Below are 22,105 nucleotides of genomic sequence, written 5' to 3'. Positions count from 1 at the left end.
TCATTCTTCTATCTTGTCCAATGTCACCAAACCCCAGGCAGGACCCTCAGCAGCACTTATCCCAGTAGCTCTCCAGGAGGTCGCTGAGAACATCACGTGTGGCTGCTGTGCAGATGTGTGAGCTTCCAAATTGCCAAACAACTTTGCAAAGTGCAATCTGCTGTCATCTCACAAAAAGCATCAATTGAAGAACAGCTGATCTGCAGCGATTTTCCTTAAGCAGTAATCAGACACACACTGAGCAGTTTTTTGGGGAGAGGAAGGACGGGGGAATTGATTGCTTTGTGCCCTTTCTCTCCCAGTCCCATATATAGCTCCAAGCCCACTTGTGCAGCTCACTGCAAGATTAGTTGGCTCGTCCAGGCAGACAAGGGTAGACCCTTAAGACGGTTAAGTGATTTGGGGCAGGATGATCATCTGTCTCCTCCCTGACCACAATTAACTGTTCCACATCCTTCGTCATGCTGGGGAGGATGGCTTAGGGCAGCAACTGAGGCTGAGCACCCAGGCATGCAGGAATGGGCTCCTTGCAGCATGACCAGCAGCATCCCTTCTCCCTCTGCATCCGGGGCTTTGAATCAATGCTCCTGTAATGCAGACACGCTGCTTCTCCCTTTTGCTTATTCCACCCAGAGTTCAGTGGTGCCAACAGAAGGGAAATTAGGCAACAAAGCCTGGTGGTAGGCTAATAAATCATACCGTGGATCTGCACTCAGATGGTTGCAAAGAGCACGACAAACCAAAAGCAGCCTGCAAATTTCTAAAATTAAATGGTTCTTGGTGTTAGAAAGGTCAGCCATCTACTCAAATGTTCACATTCCTGTTAATTTAACCTTTCTTCTTCCACTCTCCTCTCCTGACTCCTCAGAGAGGAGAAAATACCACCTAAGTCACAGCAGTTAGCTCTCCTCTTGCAGAAGGAAGGCTCTATGCACATATTTTTGGCTAGAGCAGAGCATGAAGCAAGAGATAGAACCAAAGGAGTGGAAAGAAGCACTATGCTAAAACCTACATAAAGCCTGGACTGCGTGTGCCATTCAGAAGAGAACTCACATCTCAGGATACTTCTTCTCCATCTCTCCCAACCTCTAATCAGTCTTGCAGGGCTCCTAGAGAAGCCTAACATCCCACATGAAATGGTCATCTCCCGGCATGGAGAGCTTCCAAGTAAAATACAGCTGGTCTCTGTGGATTTCACATATGTATCTAATGGAATTGTTTGCTTAAAGTTATATCTATAAATATGCAACTTGTAAATATATATATATATATGTTTGTATGTTTAAAAATATAAGCATCTGGAGTTTCTCAGCAAGTAAGGCCAGCCCAAGGCTGAAGCTGGGTTTATTAGGAGATTAGTGAGCTCCGAGCTGCATAGGATATGAAGAGATATGAAGAAACTCTGCGTGCTCTCACAGTCAGAGTTGTTCTCTCTTCTCCTCTATTCCATGTAACAGAAGGAAAAACAAACAAACAAACAAAAAGATGACAAGTTCTGATCAAGCTGAAGAACAAGGGGTGCAGGGATACAAAGCTCAAACACGTTATTTCCAGGAAGAGGCCAAGGCTGGGTAGGGGAAAGGAAAAGTTGTGAAAGCAGATGGCTGATAAAGAGTTGACCTTCTGCAACCACCTAACGCTCCTGTAATGCCTCTCTAAGGAGCAGGCCAACATGTTTCAGTTGGTGGAGGGCACTCCTCCATTGGGATCCCTCAGGTGCAAAGGAGAAAGCAATAACTGCATCCTAATGCCTCCAGCTCTAGGCTGGGAATGGTGGCTTCAGAGCAGTCAGGGTGACATGCTGTTTTATTGTGTATCATTCTGAAGCAGCAGGAGCTGAAATGAGATTTTGATGGAGATATTTGGATAAAATTCTGTGTAGTGCAGGCATTGTACAGAACTACCTACTGGGTTAAACACAGCTGAGTTTAGATGGAGGAAACACCCCCACACTGGCTTGAAAATCCAGCCAGGAACAGGTGTGAGTACTTGTTATCCAGGTGGCTTAATTTGGAGGATTGATGAGGAATGCATTATCCACAATTGTTGCCATTCATCATTTTCTAGCACATCCAACTTAAAACCAAGCAAAAGCTTAGCAGCCTGACCTCTGGGAAGAAAGTAAAAGCACAGCTACAGCACCAAAACCAAAATATTTTCTTGTTTTTAAAAGTCAACAGGACGTGTATAACTTGAAGAACGGTGGCCTAGGGGAATTGGTTTCACTGCAAAACTGTTTAGGCATCTGCCATTAGTTTAAAAGCCCATTTTTGCTTAATGACTGCAGTTTCACATGCTCCCAATGCCATGCATTATAACTGTCATCCCATAACCTCAGATTTATGAAAGCATCCTGCAGCATCATTGTACTCAGGAGTCTACTGACATTCCCTTTACTAAACCAATTCTTGCAGGTCTTCACTTGCATTTCGTCCTAATAAACCCAGGATCCTGACTGGATGTGGAAGAACAGGTGCTCCTACAGAGGAGGATCTGTCCCAGCTCCCACCATGCTGTGGGGTGCCCTGGGCTGCAGGCAGAGACATCATCACCCCAAACACTCTACAGAGTATGGGAGGCTAAAGAAGAAGAAAGCATGAGATACGATGAGAAATAAACATCAAAACTGACCTGTGGTTAGCTAAAAACAGAACGATTCCCTCCATCATCATGTGAAGGATGAAGAACGTGATAAAGCCAACTGTCCTGGTTAGGGTGCATAAAGAGCATTTGGCTGGAAGGGAATGCAACCACAGAGCTTGGAACTGTCTGGAAACAGCTGAAGAAGCAGACAGCCTGGAAAATTCAAAAATCAAACTCTTTTCCTTTGAGATCCTGCCTAAGGCTCAAGAGGACAATCTGCAGTCATTCTGCAGGTACTCTACAAAATTCAACAGTTAGTACCTGCCAGCCCTGAAACATCTTTTGTACACGCTATCATCCCTCAGTCCTCAATTCAGTTGTCATTTTGCAGGTAAATTCATCTCCCACTCTCCTTATAACCGGGATGAGGGACCGTTCAATCCTCTTACCTGACTGTCTGAGTGAGGAGAACAATTCATCAAATATATCTGGTCCATCTTCAAACAAGCGCAACTAGAACATAAACCCAAGCAAAACAAAGGGAAAAAGCTCTTTTCCTCGGATTCAGAATACTCAGAAAACACACAAACTCAGTGAAGGTACCCTCAGAGCATTCTGAAAACAATCAGTTCGAGCTGCAGCACACTGAAGTTTCCATTTTCATCCTCTTGCATTAACACAGCCATTGTACTCCTTACTCGAGTGAGAATATTTCATCATAATTCAGAAAAAAAAGATATTTTAACTTAGAAGGAGGTTTAAAAACAAGATGCCTTCATGATTAGAGTAGAAATGATGATGTATAATTACCTATTCTGACATCTAGGTCATAGCAGTACACAACAAACAATGAAAGATGATGGACACAGATTAATACATGACAATGCTGATGTTTCATGAAATAATGGTAGTCCCAAATGCTAAACACGGGCTAAAGGTAAAAGGACTAAAACGAATTGGGGGATGTCGTTCTTTTAAAGGGATAATTACATTAGGTAGGTCAAAACTTCAGGATGGGAGGGTTTTCCTTCAAAATGTCTTTCAATTAGCGTTCAGAAATGTCTCCTTGCCTTCATACCTGGCTGTTGTCAAATCCAGCATGTACTCCGGTCAAAATTATTCACTTTATTACAGCCAACCCGACAGCTTACATTCACTGACCTTACATGCCAAAAAATAGGTTGGATTTTACCAGCTGGCTCCTATGCTCCTATGTTTGCCTGCTGTGCTCTTAACCAGAAATCAAGAAGCTAATTTTGATCAGCTCCAGAGTGTGAATATTTGTTCCAGTTCAGAAAAAAAACAAACAAAAAAAAAAACAAAAACATGCCTTGCTTCTTATTGCCTTCTCCTTCCAATAAAGGCCAAACACAGCAAAACACAGGAAAACAGAGCAGCTCCTCAGTGGTTTGGGTGCTGTCTGCCTGACCAGTGGGAACCCGGATGGACGGATGTGCTGCCTGCAGATAGCACTGACTGCACCCCCAGGCTAACCTCAACAGTGGGGCATGCATTTCTATTGGCTTTATCAGGACTAAAGCTGCAGCAGGATGATAAAAGGAGGTGCCAAATTTCAGTGTGTTTTACAGATGGGGCAGAGCTGGCCCCAAAGCCAGCAAGGCTTGAACATTGCCAGGGAGTCACCATACCTTGCAGTGTTCAAGAGGCATCTGGATAGGGAGCTAGGAGATATGGTTTAGTGGTTTTCTGTAGGTATGGTAAAGGGAGGAAGGTTGGACTAGATGATCTTGTAGGTCCTTTCCAACCTTGTGATTCTATGATTCTAAGGCAAAGGAATGTGGGCAGCACAAGAATGGCACCCACAAGAATTAATTGCTGGAATTGGTTGGCCAACCATGAGAGCACGGATCCTGTTCTACCACCTGTCCTTCCTGCTTCAGACACCTCCTCCCTGAAAAGAACAACGTGGCCAGGTCTGAATGGATAGTTCCTAGAAGGAGCAGGGCAAGCAAAGCTTTTCCCAGCAAGGGCTACGAGCCAACACACCCTCATATTTTTTTCCAAGCTTGGCCAACATAATTGAGGTCACAAGAAAATTAAATATCTAATGATGCATTTTAAAGAAAGAAATGTAGAAAAGAAAAACAAAACCAAGACATGCTGGGCTCATGGTAATCTTTGCAGCTCTTGGTATGGGCAGGATTTGCACAGCCATGTTGATTTTTTATAAAAATAGTAAATCGTATTATCCCCATGCTGCAAGACCAAAGATTCGCAATGATACCTTAATGCAGATTAAACAAAAATAGCACTACCTGAGTCAATCTGAGGATGATAATGCTTTGTAATCCTGCACTATTAGAGGATGAACATTTGTATAGCAGTGAATCAACACAAGATACTTGCATGAGGAGATGCTCCTTTTCCCTTGCTGTACAGTGACGTTTATACAAAGTGCAGGAGGTGAGGGGTGGCTGTAGGAGGCACAGCACACAGAGGGGAAGGCAGTGCTATTAAGGGATAACTCTATAATAGCACGTATGTAATATGCATAATATAATAACCTCTTCTTAAGGCTGCGCCCCACTATCTTCCAGTTCTGAAATCCTGGCTAATAGCTCGTTAAGCCTGCTTTTAATTTTTTTTTTCCCTGTTGCTATAAAGAATCAACTCAAATCTTTGAATTCTCAAAGTTCTTGCAAACTGGGCAATCATGAAGCCTGTGTGAGCTCAGAATCTTCTGATTCATTCATAAAAACAAAAACAGATGAATAGCAGCACTGCACGTTCATTGTTGGTTTTTTCCTTAATATCCTTGAATGAGCAAACTGTATACATTAGAAGCAGTACAACACAGAAATGTCTTCACAGTGAAAATGCTAATAAAACCCATTAATAATAGAACCTAGAAGAACAGAAAGCTTCAAATATCACTTTTTAAGACTGATTGCAGGAAGAAGAGAAAAACGTAAGCTTTGATTGGTGACACATTTTAATCTATAATAAATTCTTCTTAATTATGTTGTTACATAAGCGACTCACACAAAGGTACTTCACTTGCTATTGTGCTCCCCCATCTGTGCTTTTTTAAGACACATTTTCCAATTCACTGCACATTTGTTCCTCTCTGCTGCAATATACTGGTGCGTATCGCAGACATCTGGCCCTTGCAGCCTGCTGCAGAAGGTTATATCAAACTGTGGGGAAAGGTAAGAAAACAAGGTAATGCCAGTGAAAGGTCTCCCCTTCCCCAGCAGGAGAAACCAGGGTTCTTTCGAAGGCGGTAGCACAGAGAACATCCATAAATGAGGGAGAATAGCCTCAACTGCCCCTTGTCTCTTTGACTCCCTCCTCATCCTCCTCCTCTTCTTCCCAGGTGAAGGAGGAGGTCCCTGTGCTGGAGATCTTGCACACCAACAGCAGAGGGGTCATCCCAGCCCTGATATCCTGTGTGACAGGAGTATTCCCCAAAACACCCGAGCACCAATTACAAGAGCACTCAGATTTCCATGACAAGATGTAGGCAGTCCCCACACACCTCCACAAGCCCAGCCTCCTATGCTCTGAGAGGCCTCCATTCACAGGGTGCTACCTTCCCTCAGAAACAAGGTTTCAGCTGTTTCCAATTTGAAAATCACAGAATTAAAGAATCATTTGAGTTGCAAGGAACCCTTACAGACCATCTAGTCCAACTCCCCTGCAGTGAACAGGGATACCTGCAGCTCCATCACATTGCTTAGAGTGCTGTCCAGCCTGACCTTGGGTGTCTGTATGGATGGGGCATCCACCACCTCTCTGGGAAACCTATGCCAGCACCTCATAAAATGTTTTTCTAAGCTAGGTGAATAGGATAGATCTCTGGTGGCAAAAACTTTCAATTCTCTACTTTAAGACTGAAGTCTTGTTGTCCTTGCTGGTGCTGATCTTAATGTCCCATGCCTGACTATTGATTGGTGCCCCATTTCAGCCATAGAGTCCCATGCCCATACAAATGACAGGCAGTTTAGGCTGTTCCTCGCCCCATTTCACATCCCATCTTCCCTCCCCTGCACACATCTCTGTTTCCTATTTGTTTCCACCCTGTAGAAAAGCATATGGCTTTAGCCACTGCCCCAGGTGGAGAAGTCCCCCATGCAGAGACCCAATGCCACTGCTGGGGCACTGCTATCCTGCTGGCACCCAGGATACACAGCCTCCTAGCAGAACCACTAAGGCACCAATTTGACTGTCCTGCTCAGAGTGGCCCCAGTTCAGCATGCTCCCATCACGTGCTGTCTCTGGCTGGGACAGTGTCTGTTCCCAGAGCTGCTTATCTGCTTACAGGCAGCACTGCAGCTAAGGAGCTTGCTCCATCAGAGCCTGTAGTACCCCATCAGGAGAGCACTGAAGCACATGCTCCAATACCCCATCCTGGCTGAGGCCACTACACTCAAGCACCCAGCTGAAGATGAGGCTCCCAAAACCTACCTCAGTGGCCACTGTGGGCACTCTTCACATCAAGAGTGCTCATTGTGGGTGAGATCCAAGCAAAAGCCAGGCACTTTCATGTTTGTCATGGTGCTGGCCTTGCTCTGAAGCCACCCTCAGACCACAGACAAGGTGCTGTATTTTGAAAGCTGCCCATAGAACTCAGCACTTGATGCCTGTCCCTCTGCTGTCTCTCACTGTATGCCATAAACTTCCATATGGAAACTGTTGCATGCTTTACAATTACCTTAATATTGCCACGGACCATTTAAATTCCCAAATAAAAATAAATAACATATCTGAACTTTAAAGGCAAGGAGAAACATAGAATATAACAGCGGCAAAACTGTAATGCACAAACACCCCAAAACTCCAAATTCTGTTTGCAAAAATCCACGTTTCACCAAAGACCACAGGGCTTTCATGCTTTTGAGAGCACTATCCAAAGGGATAATGCAGGAGCTAAGCCTAATGTGGAGTATTAGCAAGTTTTGTACCAATAACCAATGTAAGTGTCATCCAAAATGACAGCAAAAGAAAACCCAATGCAAGTTCAATTGAATCTGGCAGTAGGAAATTACCCAGCCTTTAATACACACTGCTACAGCCAGCAGCCCCATGCTCCCCTCTGCCCTCAGGAAGAAAGTTTGATTCATCTTTCAACTTCTCAAAAAGATCAACTGATGATTCAGGTCTCAATATAGTAATTATTAGTGCAAATAGCACACAGGTTTATAATGAAGACTCATGGCAGCTGCAGGGGTGGGGGAGAGGAGAAGTTCGTAAGCTATTACTCACACGAACATTTGCAAAAGGTACATGGGATTCATAACTTGGCCCTGTAAGACTCGTGTTATGTGGATATATGCCTCAGTAAGAATGTCAGGAATTAACTGAGCTCCCCTTACAAAAAATACCAAAAAATACCAAAAACGTGGATAACAGCATTCATTAAGTAAGGGATAATTTTGTTGATTAAAGAAGTAATTGGAGACTAATAAATTTAAAGGAGTAATAAATAACAGTAATTGCTTTCTGTCCAAAATGAACACACTCTTAAGGTGGACATGAGCTCAGTATAACACGCCATTCCCCAGCAACTCCCCTGCAACATCTCAGCCATATGCTGTACAGACACAGCAAGTCAATCCAGCATCATCCGTGGGGAAAGGCACCTTACCTACTGAAAATACATTTATTGGAAAGATGGAGAAGTCCATTAAAGGCTTTGGACACTCAGCTGTGGTTCATTAGTCAGTCTGAACACACAAGATCTCTAATAGCTCGTATCCTGTGCACTAGGGAAATGCAACTAAAGAATAAACTTCCTGAGCAATTAATGCGTAACGATATAATTTTGTTAATCTCATTGGAAAGAATCTAGAGTTGAAAGAGGAAACGGGGTGTGGATTTCTCTAGAAACAACAAAAGCAAACAGCAAAGGGTGCTGCAGAGCGGCGTGGCAGGGGTAGTGCTGGCAGAGGCCGGCTGCAGGGAGGAGCAGTGAAGTGCCCAGTGCCCAAGCTGGCTCCCTGGCTGCCAGTGTTTCTGATCAACCCCTGTGCTCCTGCGGGTCTTTTCTGCTTTCATGTTTCATTTGCTTACAAATAAGAAACTAATGATGTGCAGACAAATGAAATACACGGAAGCTTTGGGTACACGCCAGGGCAGAAGCGGTCACACGCGGCAGAGATTAGCACGAGTTATGCAGGTCATCTGAACTGCTGGAAATTGCATTCCTTCAGATTAACACAGATGGTCAGAACAAAAGGGAGTAAAAAGGACGAGGTTGTTCCTCGACACGGAAAACACTGCCTGCTGGGCTGCACAGGCTTTCTGTGCAAAACCCAGTGTCATTGCTGCAGATTTTCCACCATTTAAGTCGAATATTTAAGAAAATATAACATTTATTTAACTAACTGAGTCTCAGGAAGTTCATTCTGGTGCAAAGGTAAAGCCTCCCATTTTGACGGTAACCTCACGTTCAAAGATCAGCCTGCCAGCTCTCAACACGTGCCACAAGCCGAGATAATGCACATTCCTGCACCAGCTGCCCTTTAATTCCCATGTAATGTGCAGCTCAAAAGAATCAGGATCTGGAAAGTACTCACCACCTATCTTGGAACCTCTTCAGGAAAAGTCCACAGGGCTCAATTGCCTGAAGGAGAAAACAAAACAAACATGCTTTACATCACAGCTTTCTTCTAAGGGACAGCCTTCCTCCTTTTTGGCTTCCACAAACAAATTTTCCCAGCTAAAATCAGAATTTGTTTAAATATGTGAAAGCTCTGCTACAGCTCTTGCTCTAAACTGAGCGACAACTATTACTTCGTCCTTTGCATTTGCTTTTGATTATTGGTCCTGAAAGAGAAATCAAAAGGCATGCTGAAAAACATACTCGTTTCTCTTAGATTTGGACAGTGATCTCTTCTGGCATTCAAACGTCTGCCAAAACCATCCCTCCTGTTTTACACCTTTTTGTGAAACTCACTTCCAAAATAAGCAAGAATCAACTTCAGATTGCATATAAATGCCGTGGTGGAAAGGCTTGCTTGGTTTATGCCTTAGAATACTGCTATGCCAACATCCAAGAACAGGAGAAACAGCACTGGAATAAGACAAAGCCTATTTCAGGATTTCTGGAGCCATTAAGCATTGCTTTCAGAGGGCAGAAATCAGTTTCCTATCAGTTAAGCACGATACTCAATAAAACAGAGTATAATAATATGCATCCCTCCAGCATCTGCCAGCTCCGAGTGCCAAGGTTCATCAGCAGTTAAGGAGTCACAGACAAGAGCACAAGGAGCGAGTTCACCTGCTCCTGTGATTCGTAATCTCTCAAAGTCTGTGGATTAGGAACTAAAAAATGATAAGGAAAATTAGGAAATTGGCTTGCTCCACTTCCCATCCTCCCACAGAGCTGTCCATAATTCCCCCCATTGCTCCTTGCTTCCAGACCAACGCCTCCTGATGCTGCAACCCCACAGCTCTGCAATGATTGCCTCACACTGTTCCATCCCAAAGTAACATAGTTGGCCTTCCCAATAAGAAAAGCCCAGCCTCAGGACTCCAAATACCACCAAGCCATCTGATAGTCACCTTCAGCACCGTACAAAGGTGAATTCCTCCCTTTTGTGATAACATTCAAACCCTTCCACCACACCCTGAAGCATCCCTTACTGCTAATTTATTCACAAGAAGTAACCACAAGCCTGGGTTAACACCTCCGGTACAAACAACAAACCCTCCAAATCCATATTCTGCTTGTGTCCAAAGATTTGGAACCTCCATCCTCCCAAGCAGTGGTCATCTTCCCCAGTGGGACACTACCTGTCGAATCTCAACCAGTATTTTATCAAAAGCATCAGTTACAACGCTGATAATTGACTGGCCAAGCCATTAGGCCCATCTCTGCAACCCCCTACCAACAGCCTATGGAGACTGACCACACACAACTTGACCTGAAGTACAATTAGGACATCCTTGCACCACCTGAAAGGAAAGAGTTTCACCAGAATTATTCTTCTCCAGCTTCCTTCTGAGAATACCAATGGCAAAAGGCCAGCTAAGAGCAAAGCACATTGTCTGCTCTCTTGCTATCCACACAACTGGTTGCCCTGCTATCGAAGGAAATTAGCATGTCTGACACAATTTGTTCCAGACTAATCCATGCTGCCTATTACTCATAAGCACCCAGAAGATGCTTAGGTGGGAAATAATTTATTAACTTCCAGGAAAATACTGTAATAAAAGTCAGACTGTACTGTAATTCTCCCCCCATTTAAAACATTCAGCGCTATATTTTTCCTTTTACATCGTTATGGAAACCTCAGAAATTTTCTACATGTTTTCATAGATAATCACCAAGGAGAAACTGAAAAGCACCAAAGCCAAGCAGGCAGCTGAAATCAGCCTCATACATAAACTATCAGAAGAAGACAATTGTCACGAGATGCCCTGTATCCCAAACACCTGCGATGCCGGCCGAGCGGCTCTGACCAAAGACCCGACCCTGCTGCACATGTCTTCCCAGCAGCTGGGGATCGTGTCAGACAAATCCTTTCCCAAGGCCTAAAGAATCTGGAAAGAAAAATAAAGAAGGGAAAGAAACCCACCCCCTTTCTGCGAGCACTCCCTAATTGGTTCTTGTCCTATTTTATGTCAGCATCTTCCCTCTTTGGTGCAGATGTTAACTCCATCAGTCTTCTGCTCACAGGAAGGAAGATCAGGACTCTGCTAAAGTTTCTATTACTCCCAAGATCGCCAAGCAGGCATTCATAATCATGAACTGGCAGCAATGCAGGCATTTAAACAGATAATTTTAGCCTCAACATCTTCTTGGAAGAAAACCCATTATCCCCGTTTTTTACAGGAATGGATGTTGAGCGCTTCAGGCTGCTGACCAATGGAACCCAATGGAAAGGCAACGTCAGAACCAAGCTGGGTCACCAGCAAAAGAGGAAACACAAACCAGAAGCATTTCTCATCTCTGTTCTGTGCTGCTGGTACAAATTATTGTGCCTTCCATGCATGTCACATTCAGAAGGCCCTACAGAACAACGCACCAAGATAATTAGGCCATAGTTATATGCTTAATAAAATAAAAAGGCATTTCCCAGTCCTCGGCTACATTCCTGCATTCCAAAACGTTTAGGAAAAGCGAAACAGAACAAAACAACAGCAAAAAATTGCCTGTATTCTTATAATTATCCAAAACTTTTGCTCCAGCCTGAGGAGTAAAGGGTAACTGGCCAGCACATGTTAGTCTCCACGTGAACAGCACAAGAAGTATTCAAATCCACTGCCAATTAAAAGAAAGGTATAATTGAATTAGCAGAAGCAACTTATGGCAGAAATTCAATTACAAAGCAGAATTAAAGGAAGGGATGTCAGTAACTTTTGGAGGCTGGGCAGGAAGAGGCGAGTGCATCAATCTACTATTTTCAGAGCCATTAGCAGAAAGCTTAATGAAGAGATGCGTTCAAAGAACAGTTTGTAAAGATCTATCTCAAAAAAAGAGCTTCACTGATGGATGAGAGAAATGAAGGTGACAGCTGCTTTTTTTGTCTCATTTTCCAAGGTGATTTCAACCCCTTTCCATTGCTCCACATCACAGACATTAAGTGTAGGTTTCTTTGTGCACAATGGAGGAGCCCCAAGTGTTGTGGGCGCTTCTCATCCTCTAAGGGCCGCCCTTTCACCCTGCTCCATCCCAGCCTTTCCCTCAGGCTGATATTTCTCTTGATAAGACACAATACCGATTACCGATAAGGCCCTCCCACACTTCCAAAGTCCAGCTTTCATAACTGCATCAGGTCAAATGAACGCTGTTAGTGACACTGCCGTGTTTGTGAATGGTGCAACCTGTCTGCAAGCCCTGCGTGCAGCTTTAGAGATAACTGCCAACACTAGATGCTGCCTGTGCTTTGTTAGCAATGCTTCCTCGCTACAATTTCTTTTTCATCTGGAATCTGCTACTTCACAAAAAAATGTGGCCTTTTTTCCCCTCTTTCTTACCCACGGCACAAAGAAACTCTCAGAGGGATGTATCCTCCAGGTTGCTTTGTTTTCCTCAAGGCCTTTCAATGCGGGAAGAGTCATTCCCCCATCTGTCAGAAGATTTTCACTCCTTGGGCTCATTTCCAGCTCTCTTAAATCCAGGGGATCACTCGCATCACTTGGCATGCCTGTGGCTCCCAGCTGGCCCAGTGCAGGTTAATTCCTTCTGGTCCCTGGGCAGGTTTTGCAGCCCTCACCCTCACCATACTTTAGGCTGCTACAGCTAGAGATCTAGGCTAATTTAAAAGCTAATTCAAGTCTTCTCTTCAGCATCCCGATCTGACTGTGGTGCAGGTACACTTCAGGCTGTATGCCCCCTGAGGGGCTAGTAATGCTTAGACAGATCTCTTGTGTTTCAGCAGACTCAAGCACCGTCCCTAGTTTCTCAGCTTTGAATGCTGCCCATGACAACTCTCTTATATCCACTTGACCTCAACAGTATGCCTACAACACCCCCAGAAGTGCACAATAATCCAAGCATTGAATGGGAAGCAGCTGTATAGGTTCCCAAGGAGTATCACAGAAGCATCTGGTTAAGTCAGGGATTGAATTTCACTCCCTCAGGCCACTGGCCCAGCTGCAGCTCCATCACAGAATCACAGATAGAGTCATAGAATCACTAAGGTTAGAAAAGACCACTCAGATCATCTAGTTCTATCCATCCCCACCGTGCCCACTGACCATGTCCCTCAGTGCCACATCTCCATGTTTCTTAAGCACCTCCTGGGTCGGTGACTCCACCACCTCCCTGTGCAGCCTGTGCCACTGCCTCAACACTCTGTCTGAGAAGAAATGTTTCCTAATATCCAACCTGAAGCTTCCCTGGTGTAACTTCAGGCCTCTCATCCCAGCTCCAGTAGCACAGTCCATACATCCAAGACCTGCTTCAGCAGTCACTATGATCAGAAAATGTCTCAACTTTCACACATGAACCTGGACACAAGTTACTGGGTGCAACAGGGCCACACAACCCAAAACTCTAGATCCAGTCCCTCCATTTGCATGGTGAAATTTTAGGAAATAAGCCATGCCATCACACTCTGTTGCATATCTGCCATGCCGGTGTGCTATAATCACAGTAGATAAACTTCCAAGGTAATTAAAAGAGCTTGCACCTAAACTGATAGAAGATAAAGTCCAGAGTAAACGTTGTGCCATCTCCAAAAAGCTGCACCCTGAGCATCCCCAAAGGTTTGTTTATTGAAGATAGCTTCATTGGAGTGCTTAAAGCACTGAGTGAAGAACAGCCTGAAGTGTTGTACAAGAATCTTATCTTTGGCTGATGCTATCACAACACAAACAATTACCCATGCCAGGCTCAGGAAAACAACAGGAGAACCAAAACAGAAACAGAAAAATACCCATGCAAAGGGAAAACTTGCATGCCAACAAACGCCACAGGCTGCAGCGCACCGGATCCATCTCACTGGAGGCAGCCACTGTTGTCCTGGCTTCAGAGGAGCTTTGCTCACTTCAGCCAAAAGCTGAAGATTGCATTTTTGTTTCATTATGCGTCACATTTGGCTCACGTACATCCTGCCAGGGACTCTCACAAGCTGGCTGAGAAACACGAGCCACCGGGGATGACTGTACCCACTTCAGAGCACTGAGGATGCCATGCAAACATCTCCACCCAAGTCAAGCAAGTAATCAATATTTGCAGCGCAGTTTCACACAAGCAGAGCTATTTGGCTTATTAAACACAGCCCAAACTTGAGTTCTACATAAGCAACTAAAAGGAAAGCATAACGGCATAAGGAGGCTTTCTAAAGTTGAAGGCAAGCAAACAATGGTGAGGATGGCCTTCTCGGGGCCAGAGCTTCATATTGGAAGCCAAGCTGGGTAAGTTGATGTTATCATGTATCTGATTCCCAAAGTAAAACGTGTAATTTCACATACTGCACTCAGTTCCCACAGAAGCTGTGTGTGTGTAAAAGGAGGGAAGGAAGGCATGGAAATTTAGCACTCTGCTGTGACTAAACACATTACGTTTTATTAATTCTAATTTAAAATGTCAGAACAAGGTGAATTATTTGCAGTTATGTGTTTTTCCCTTACCGAACTGCAGGGTTTCTTTTTCTTTTATCCAGAAAGACTAGTGACAGATGCCACACACTGCCAGGTCAGGCTCAGACACACACCATCAGCCATTTAAAAGGATACAGGCAGCAGAGACCAGAACAGCGCTCCTTATTTACTCTATTTCCTCTTTTCAACTTTTTCCCAGTACAATTAACAAAATGATATCGCTGCACATTCACTGCCCAGGAAGTTTATCACTCTCTTCCCCTTTCAGTCCTCCTTTTCATTTGCATTTCCTTGCTTCACAGGATGCTCTAAACTAAACATTATATTCAAGTTACACGATACAGACTGGGGAGGAATGGAGCAACAAGGGGAGGTCGTGGGAAGGGAGGTAGCTGCTTAGCAAATCTTATTTTAGCAGATACAGAGGGCAAAGTGTCAACTGCTTTTTTATTAAAAGAGATTGCAAATTTGCATCTGCTAAGGTTATCAGGTGGAAGGACACAACGGAGCAGTTCCAAGGACTGAATGAAGCATGAATGTACTACAAATAAATAAATAAAATTACAGTGATTAGTGCTGTTGTGGCACCAGTAAGCTGCTGCAAGTAACCTTAACCCTCTCTGTATATTAAGACTATTTTATGCCACATAAAAGTGTGGATTCCCTGCACTCTCCAGCTGTGGAATATGCTGCTGAATTTCAAATGAGTTCATCACAAACTAATGTTCCTGGACAGATCATTTATTCATTAAAAAAAAAAAAAAATTACACATTCTTGCCTTTTTAATTACAAAGGGGAAAAACATCTTGAAAGCAAAGCAAAAAAAAAACAAACAAGGCTCTGGTTTCCTACTAAACCTCCAGAGAGCTGGGAAAGCAGCATTAAGAGCAAGAGTGCCTGTACAGTTCAATCACTGCTTTACAGACTGTAAAATATCAGCCCAGAGTTGAGGCTGATGGTCTTACTTGCTTGTCTGCTGCTCTTGCAATCTGTATGTGGCACGAGGCACTGGTGATACCATTCTCAGGAGCCATGGGGACACTCAGATGACGCCATTGGAAGTCCCATCTTTCTGTAGCAGGGTGGCACTGAGGATGCTTTTGTGGAAGCAATGACCCACATGTAAGTTGGCACATGAAACAGACTAATGGGCATGGCACAAACACTGCCACACACCCAGGTGACAATGAGCCACATGCCTGCTCCTCTCCCCAGGCACAGGTCAGAAGATGCAGAGCAAGCTCACATGGAGAGTAATAGACACAGTGCTACCTCTGGTGATACGTCAAGGCCAGGATGAGTTGTCTTTCCATACAATGGCTGTTACACTAGCACACACACTTGTTGAAAGTCCCTGAGGAGACTTTAATATTAGTCTACTCAGCCTATATGCATACAGCTCAACCTGTAGAAGAACAATAGAACTAGTTTTACAAAGCTTTAATGGAATCCCCGTGAGCAAGTAATGCAGAACTTTGTTGTTGTTGTTGTTAATAAATGTGCCTCACCGCCAAGGGTAAAAAGTCAGTGGGGTCAAGAAAGAGACCCATGAGACCCCAGTGCCAGCCATGGGACATGCATTTGAAAACAAGGCTGGACAACAAAAAGCAGGCACATCCAAAACTCCCACTACAGGTGGGCCTACACTTGGTTGTGAAACACCCAGAAACAGGGAGACGAGGGCCAAGCCAACTGTCAAGGCTGAAGATCATAGAATCATAGAGGCTGGAGAAGACCTTGAAGATCATCAAGTCCAACCTCCAGCCCATCCCCACCGTGCCCACTGACCGCATCCCTTGGTGCCATATCTACACATTTCCTGAGCACCTCCAGGGTTGGTGACTCCACCACCTCCCTGTGCAGCCTGTGCCACTGCCTCAACACTCTGTCTGAGAAATGTTTCCTAATATCCAATATGAGCCTCACCTGCCACAGCTTGAGGCTGTTACCTCTCACTCTATCACTATTACCTGGAAAAAGAGGCTCACCCCCTCCTTGCCAGAACCTCCTTTCAGGGGGCAGTTGTAGAGAGAGATAAAGATCTCCCTTGAGATAACTCCTTTTACCCAGATTTAGCAATTCGAGTTAGTTTGGCCTCTTGACTGCGTCCTGCATCAAGCTAGAGCTCTGGAAATGGCAAAATCAAAGCTGTCTTTCTGAATTACTCCCATAACAATCAGCACTTGATAAATGCACTTGTTGCTGGTGCTCTCAGCTTGTAATGGCGTGCTTCACCGAAGGGACAAGCCTTCTGGAAAGCAGCAGCAGCATGCCCTGTGAACAGCTTGCTGACAGTCCCAGCTGGAAGAGATGGAAGACACAGGCAAGTATCAAAGAGAGCCAAGAGTGGCAATGCTAAGAGGCTTGAATGTGGCAAAACCTACCTGCACCAAACCATTTTGGCAGGGTGTCCCCTGCTTTTGGCTTCTGAGGATCAAATAGAACCTCAGCAGATGGCAGCCATGAAGAAAGGACAGGTTCTTCAGTGCCACCAGGACTGGGACCTGGCTGTGCATGCTGGCCTGCAGCATCAAGGAAGCCCTGCAGAGCAGGAGAGAAGGGCTGGAGGGGGTTCAAGCTGAAGAGCAGTCCTCCCTCACCCTGTGTGTCACCTGAGGGAAGGGCAGCTCTCATAACGGCACACAATGGTGAGGTTTGGGAACAAACGCCATTTTAAGAACCATGACACCAGGAGAATAGAAAGTTGTGGCAGGAGGCTTCAGAGCTCACTCTTGTTTGCTTTCAGACCATTTCTACAGCTCCAGTTACCCTCAGCTGGAATGAAACCCAATTTCCATTAAAAACAAACACACATAATAAGCTTCTGCTACATCCTCTGACAATCAGAGCAAGCCCCAGCTCAGCCTGGCAGAATGGCTTCCCACAGCCTGAGCACGGCTCCAGCCACCACAAGCACATTCCCTAAGAAAGCCAGGGGAAAGGAGCTTACAAGGCCTTTCCATCTCAGTGGGTTTGAGAGGAACCTTCCTCTTGTTTGCTGCTGGCTTGGAGGAACTGGGCTCCATGCAGTGCTAGGTTTTGGCAGGATGCAGCCACCAAGGTGCTATTGCACAAAGACAGGAGAGAGGGCTGACGCTGAAACTCCTGTTCATTTACATCAATCTGGCTTTCAGACCGGTCACAAAAGGTGACTGAAGCATCTGCATTTCCAACTACAAACCTCACACGCTTTAGCCCAAGAACAATAAAACTCAGTGCAGTGGAAATCAAAGCAGTGCCTAATCACTAAGAGCTTTTATGCTGATTCCACTTTCTTCTCCCCACCGTACGGTAACTATAGCCATCTCTTCACAAGAGCATTAGAAGGACAAATGGCAGCGAGAGGAAATTAAACCAAGCGGTGACACAAAATGGACGAATCATTTCAGAAGACACTTGCACTGTAAGCTGGAGGCAATAGCAGGAACAAAAGAGGCAGCAGCAGGAGCTTGCTCGGGGCTGTGCTTTGGGAGCGTTTGGAGATGCAGCAGCCTCGATGCAGTGAGCCAGGCAGCTCCTTCCAGGCAGCTGCTTCCAAGCCAAAGTTTTAAGTTGCTGCGTTCCCTTCAGCTCTGGTGAAGGGGATAAAGGTTTTTCCAGTGTTTTCTAATAGACTTAACAGATGTTGCTCCGAGGCCCTTTCCTAAGCACCATGAAGTACGCTTGCTTTCCGCATGTTTGCTTTCGATCACGCATTTAATAACTGAGCTCCATGCTGCTGGAGATGCACACCCAGCATCATCCCTGCTCACCCCTTGCAAACTGCTCCCCTTGCCCCCTTGAGAAGCTTTGTTCTAAGAAATGCGCAATGATACCCTTTGAGAAACACCATTTACTTGTAGAAAAAAAAGCCCGGATAAAGGGGAAAAGCAAACAGTGCCCCACCAGTGCTAACTGCTCTGACAGCTAAGCATGGCAGGGCCAGCAGCAGCAAGCTCTCTCTCTCTTCACACAACAGAAGAGCTGCCAAGAAGAGAGAATCCTGCTCACAGTGCCCTTTAGAGAAGCCTAGAAGAAAATCCTGCTATCTCAGCACAGCAAAAAGCATCTATTCTGTGCAAGGCACATTCACAGAGGTGAATTAGAAAAACAGAAGGCGTGGCCCCTAGTAGGCTTTTTTCTTGCCTCCCACCACAGCCACCCTCGCCTATGTAAAATGATGTTGCAGGAGCCACGTACCAGTTCCCAAGCATCAGAAAGATCTGTTTTCCAAGCCCATGCCCAAGCTACACCATCTATCACCTGCTGAAAGGAGACTGTGGCGAGGTGGGGGCCAGCCTCTTCACCCAGGTAACAGTGATAGGATGAGAGGCAATGGGCTCGTGTTGTGCCAGAGGTGGTTCAGGTTGGATATTAGGAAATATTTCTTCTCAGAAGGAGCGGTGAGGCAGCAGCACAGGCTGCACAGGGAGGCTGTGGGGTCACTGTCAGTGGAGGTGTTCAAGGAACAAGAAAACGTGGCACTGATGGATGTGGTCAGTGGGCAGAGTGGGGATAGCCAGGAGCAAGGTTCATTATTCCTTCAAAACACACGTTTGGTATTTGCATACCAGCACACACGTGTGCACACTCGCATCCCAATGCTCGTACTCTGCATGGTTGGAGAACTGGAAACAAACACCTCTGCCACTCTGACTAGCACGCTGGTTAATTCCTTACGATAAACACATTGTCTGAAACAGAAATTCAATCTAATTGCAAAGCCAGCTGCTTCAGCTTAGCCAACCCTCCTGGCACAAGCATCAGGATCTCGGTATGCCTCATTTCTAGCAAGCATCTCTGAGGCCAAAGCAGCCTCTTGGGACTCAGCCTCCTGCCCTTGAGGTCTCCAGCTGTCCCTACCAGCCAAACCTTCCAACCCAGCTGGAGTTTTGAAGGTTTACCATCAGCCAGACACCTTTCTGATGAGGTTAAGATCACAGCCACTGAAATCCTAGCAGTGATTGTAGATGTCATCAACAAAACTGGCAGGTCTCAAAGGAGGATGCATTAGCTGTACGTAACTATAGCTGTGCCCAGCTTTTGGTTCTGCTTTTTTGCCAGACAGATACCAAGTAGATTGCATTGCTCAATACAGGTAGTTCAGTCATCAGGAAAGACATTTGAGAGCGCAAGAGAAGAGAAAAGCTGGTTGGGTTGGACAGGTTATTCACCTGAACCCCCTAGTTACAAGCAGCATCTCTTACTGCCAGTGGCACATGTTGTGCGATGCAGCCCAGGAGACGTGCAGTCTTTCTCACATTACGAGCTGGATGCAGCCTCCAGGCTCCTGCCTTCTAATTGTAGCACAGACAGCGCAAGGTAATGTATCGTTCATTGCGCAGCCCATCCTATGGGTCTCCCAGCCATTGGCACTGGATTTCCACAAGAAACCGATCCCACATACAACCACTATGGAAAGCACAGGAGGAACAAGGGAAAGAGCTCATTTCAGAAAAGAAATGGTCAGTTTTTGTTCCACTCGCTGGAAAACGTATAGCATTTGTTACTGAAGCTGTCCTAGGAGTCAGGTTTGAAGGAAGGAGCAGCAGCTCTGCAAGCGAGAGATCCCCTTCCCACGAGCATCAGTGCATCTCACACACACACAGAGCACAGTCTCATTCCTCACAGTCTCGTATCACCAAAAGCAAGAAAAATCCCTACACTATAGAGAATTCCAACTCAGACTGCCCACTTCGTCTACCAGCATTCCCATCCCTCTCAAATCAAGGTAATCAATACATCAAAAACTATTTGCACGGCTTCAAAAATACAACAAATGATGCTGCACGAATCTTTTTGAATCGCAACCATTCCGAATCACAGATCATGTCGGATTTCTTTGGGTTTTGTTTTTATGGTTTTTTTTTTCTTCTGCAGAGCCACAGTCCCTAAGCTGACTTGCTCAGCCCAAACCAGCTGCCTGTGCCCGTCCCTTATGCCCAATGCCAGCCCTGCATCCAGCTGTAACATAGAAAGCCTCTGCAGCTGGCACAGCTCTCCCCACCCAGCACTGCTCCCCAAGAAGATGAAGCAGCGCCAACAAAAAGCGCTTTTTTCACCGGGATAGCTGACAGCACACGAGTTCTGCTGCCAGCATTGCGACATCCATTCTAAAGAGGCGAGCGGTTCTTGTTTTTCCCTCCCCTACACAGTTTCCTCCACTTTAAGCCAGACATAACCATCACACTGAAGGCAAGAAGAAGGCAGGTGTGGCAGAGAAGCAGCGCTGCCGGCCGGCATCTCCCCATCTCGCGTAGGCAGAGATGAGCACAAAGTGCCTTTCCCTAATGACAGCCGAGGCTCGCAGCTGCCGTGCGATCCGCTCGCGTGCGGGGAAGGGCCCCGGGGCTCAGCACCGGCGGCGATGCGGTCCCCGTGCAGGCACACGCAGCATCCCCGGCACCACCCAGGGCGGCTGCTGCCCGAACGGCCGCCGGGCTGTGCCGAGAGGAGCCGGGAGCGTTTGAACCCACAGCCACAACAAACGGCTCCCATTGAGAAAACGTGTCGGGGACGGAATTATTGCCTCCTCCGTTTGTTTTCCCCGCAAAGAAAACTCCGTCTCTCTGCCACATTTATATTTGTGAACGGGACTACGGTACAGCCTGCAGCTCCAGCGCTCGCCTAGCATTATTCCTGCGGAAATAAAGCCGCCGTTTTCTCATACGCACACAAACTACACAGCCGCCTTCTCCCAAACTAAGCCCAAACTTCCCCGCCCGCTGCGGCCGCCGCTCCCCCCCGTTCCCGGTGCGGGGCACCGAGCGGACATCGGGCCGCTGAACGGCCCCGGGGGAGGGGCGACCGAAGCGGAGCCAGCGTTCAGCCAGGGCCGGTTCGAGAGACGGCAATAGGAAGTAAGATTTCGGGGAGCCGACTCCCCGAACGCCACTCGTGCGGAGCGAACTTCGCCGGCTCCAAGATCCCCCTTAACGCACGCGGAACGCACGGATCCCCGCGTCCGTTCTTCCCGGCACCGCGCACCTCCACCCCGTAGCATCCCCGGCGCTGCCCCCCGCCGCCCCCCGAGCCGCCCGCATCCCGCCGCCCCTCACCCGGCTGCGGAGCGGTCCCGCGGCGGCCTCCCGGCAGCTACAACTCCGCGGCGGAGCCCGGGCGAGCCGCACGCCTGCGGAGCGGCGGCGAGAGGAGAGGAAAAGAGGAAATGAGCGGGAGGCGCATTGGAGGGAGGGGGAGGAAAGAGCCGCCGCCGAGGGAGCGAGCGGGAAAGCGAGGCACGGAGCGCAACTTCCCCGCGGGGCAGCGGCGGCGCCGGGGGGCGGAGCGGAGCCGGATCCCGCAGCACTGCGCAGCGCCGCGCCCCGACGGGGCCGCCCAACAGCCCGCAGCCACTTGGTATCGCCCGGCCGCCGCGGGGCAGGAAGTGCGGGGCGGCGGGGAAAAGTTGATCTCTTTGGTTTTTTGCTTTTTTAATTCCCTCTTCTTTTTTTAAAAAATTATTTTTAATATATTTTATCTTTTTTTTTTCTTCCTTTTTTTTTTCTCCTTTTTATTTTTTTTTAT

At 46.4% G+C, this 22,105-nt stretch overlaps 1 protein-coding gene across 2 annotated transcripts in view; it reads right to left on the bottom strand.

The window, feature by feature from the left end:
* The window catches only part of HPCAL1 (hippocalcin like 1), a 47,699-nt gene extending 25,831 nt beyond the window's left edge, over positions 1-21,868 (bottom strand). For both annotated transcript variants that reach the window (XM_015859445.2, XM_015859447.2), the window contains exons 1-2: positions 21,637-21,868; positions 9,123-9,169 (exon numbers count right to left, since the gene is read on the bottom strand). The gene's annotated coding sequence lies outside the window, so the exon portion shown is untranslated. The remainder of the gene's footprint in view (positions 1-9,122; positions 9,170-21,636) is intronic.
* Between the last annotated feature and the right edge of the window lie 237 nt (positions 21,869-22,105).

Source organism: Coturnix japonica, chromosome 3, assembly GCF_001577835.2.
Source record: "Coturnix japonica isolate 7356 chromosome 3, Coturnix japonica 2.1, whole genome shotgun sequence".
In the NCBI taxonomy this organism is placed as follows: Eukaryota; Metazoa; Chordata; class Aves; order Galliformes; family Phasianidae; genus Coturnix; species Coturnix japonica.
The sequence above is the reverse complement of the archived record's forward strand: the minus strand, read 5'-3'. Positions and strand labels throughout refer to the sequence as shown.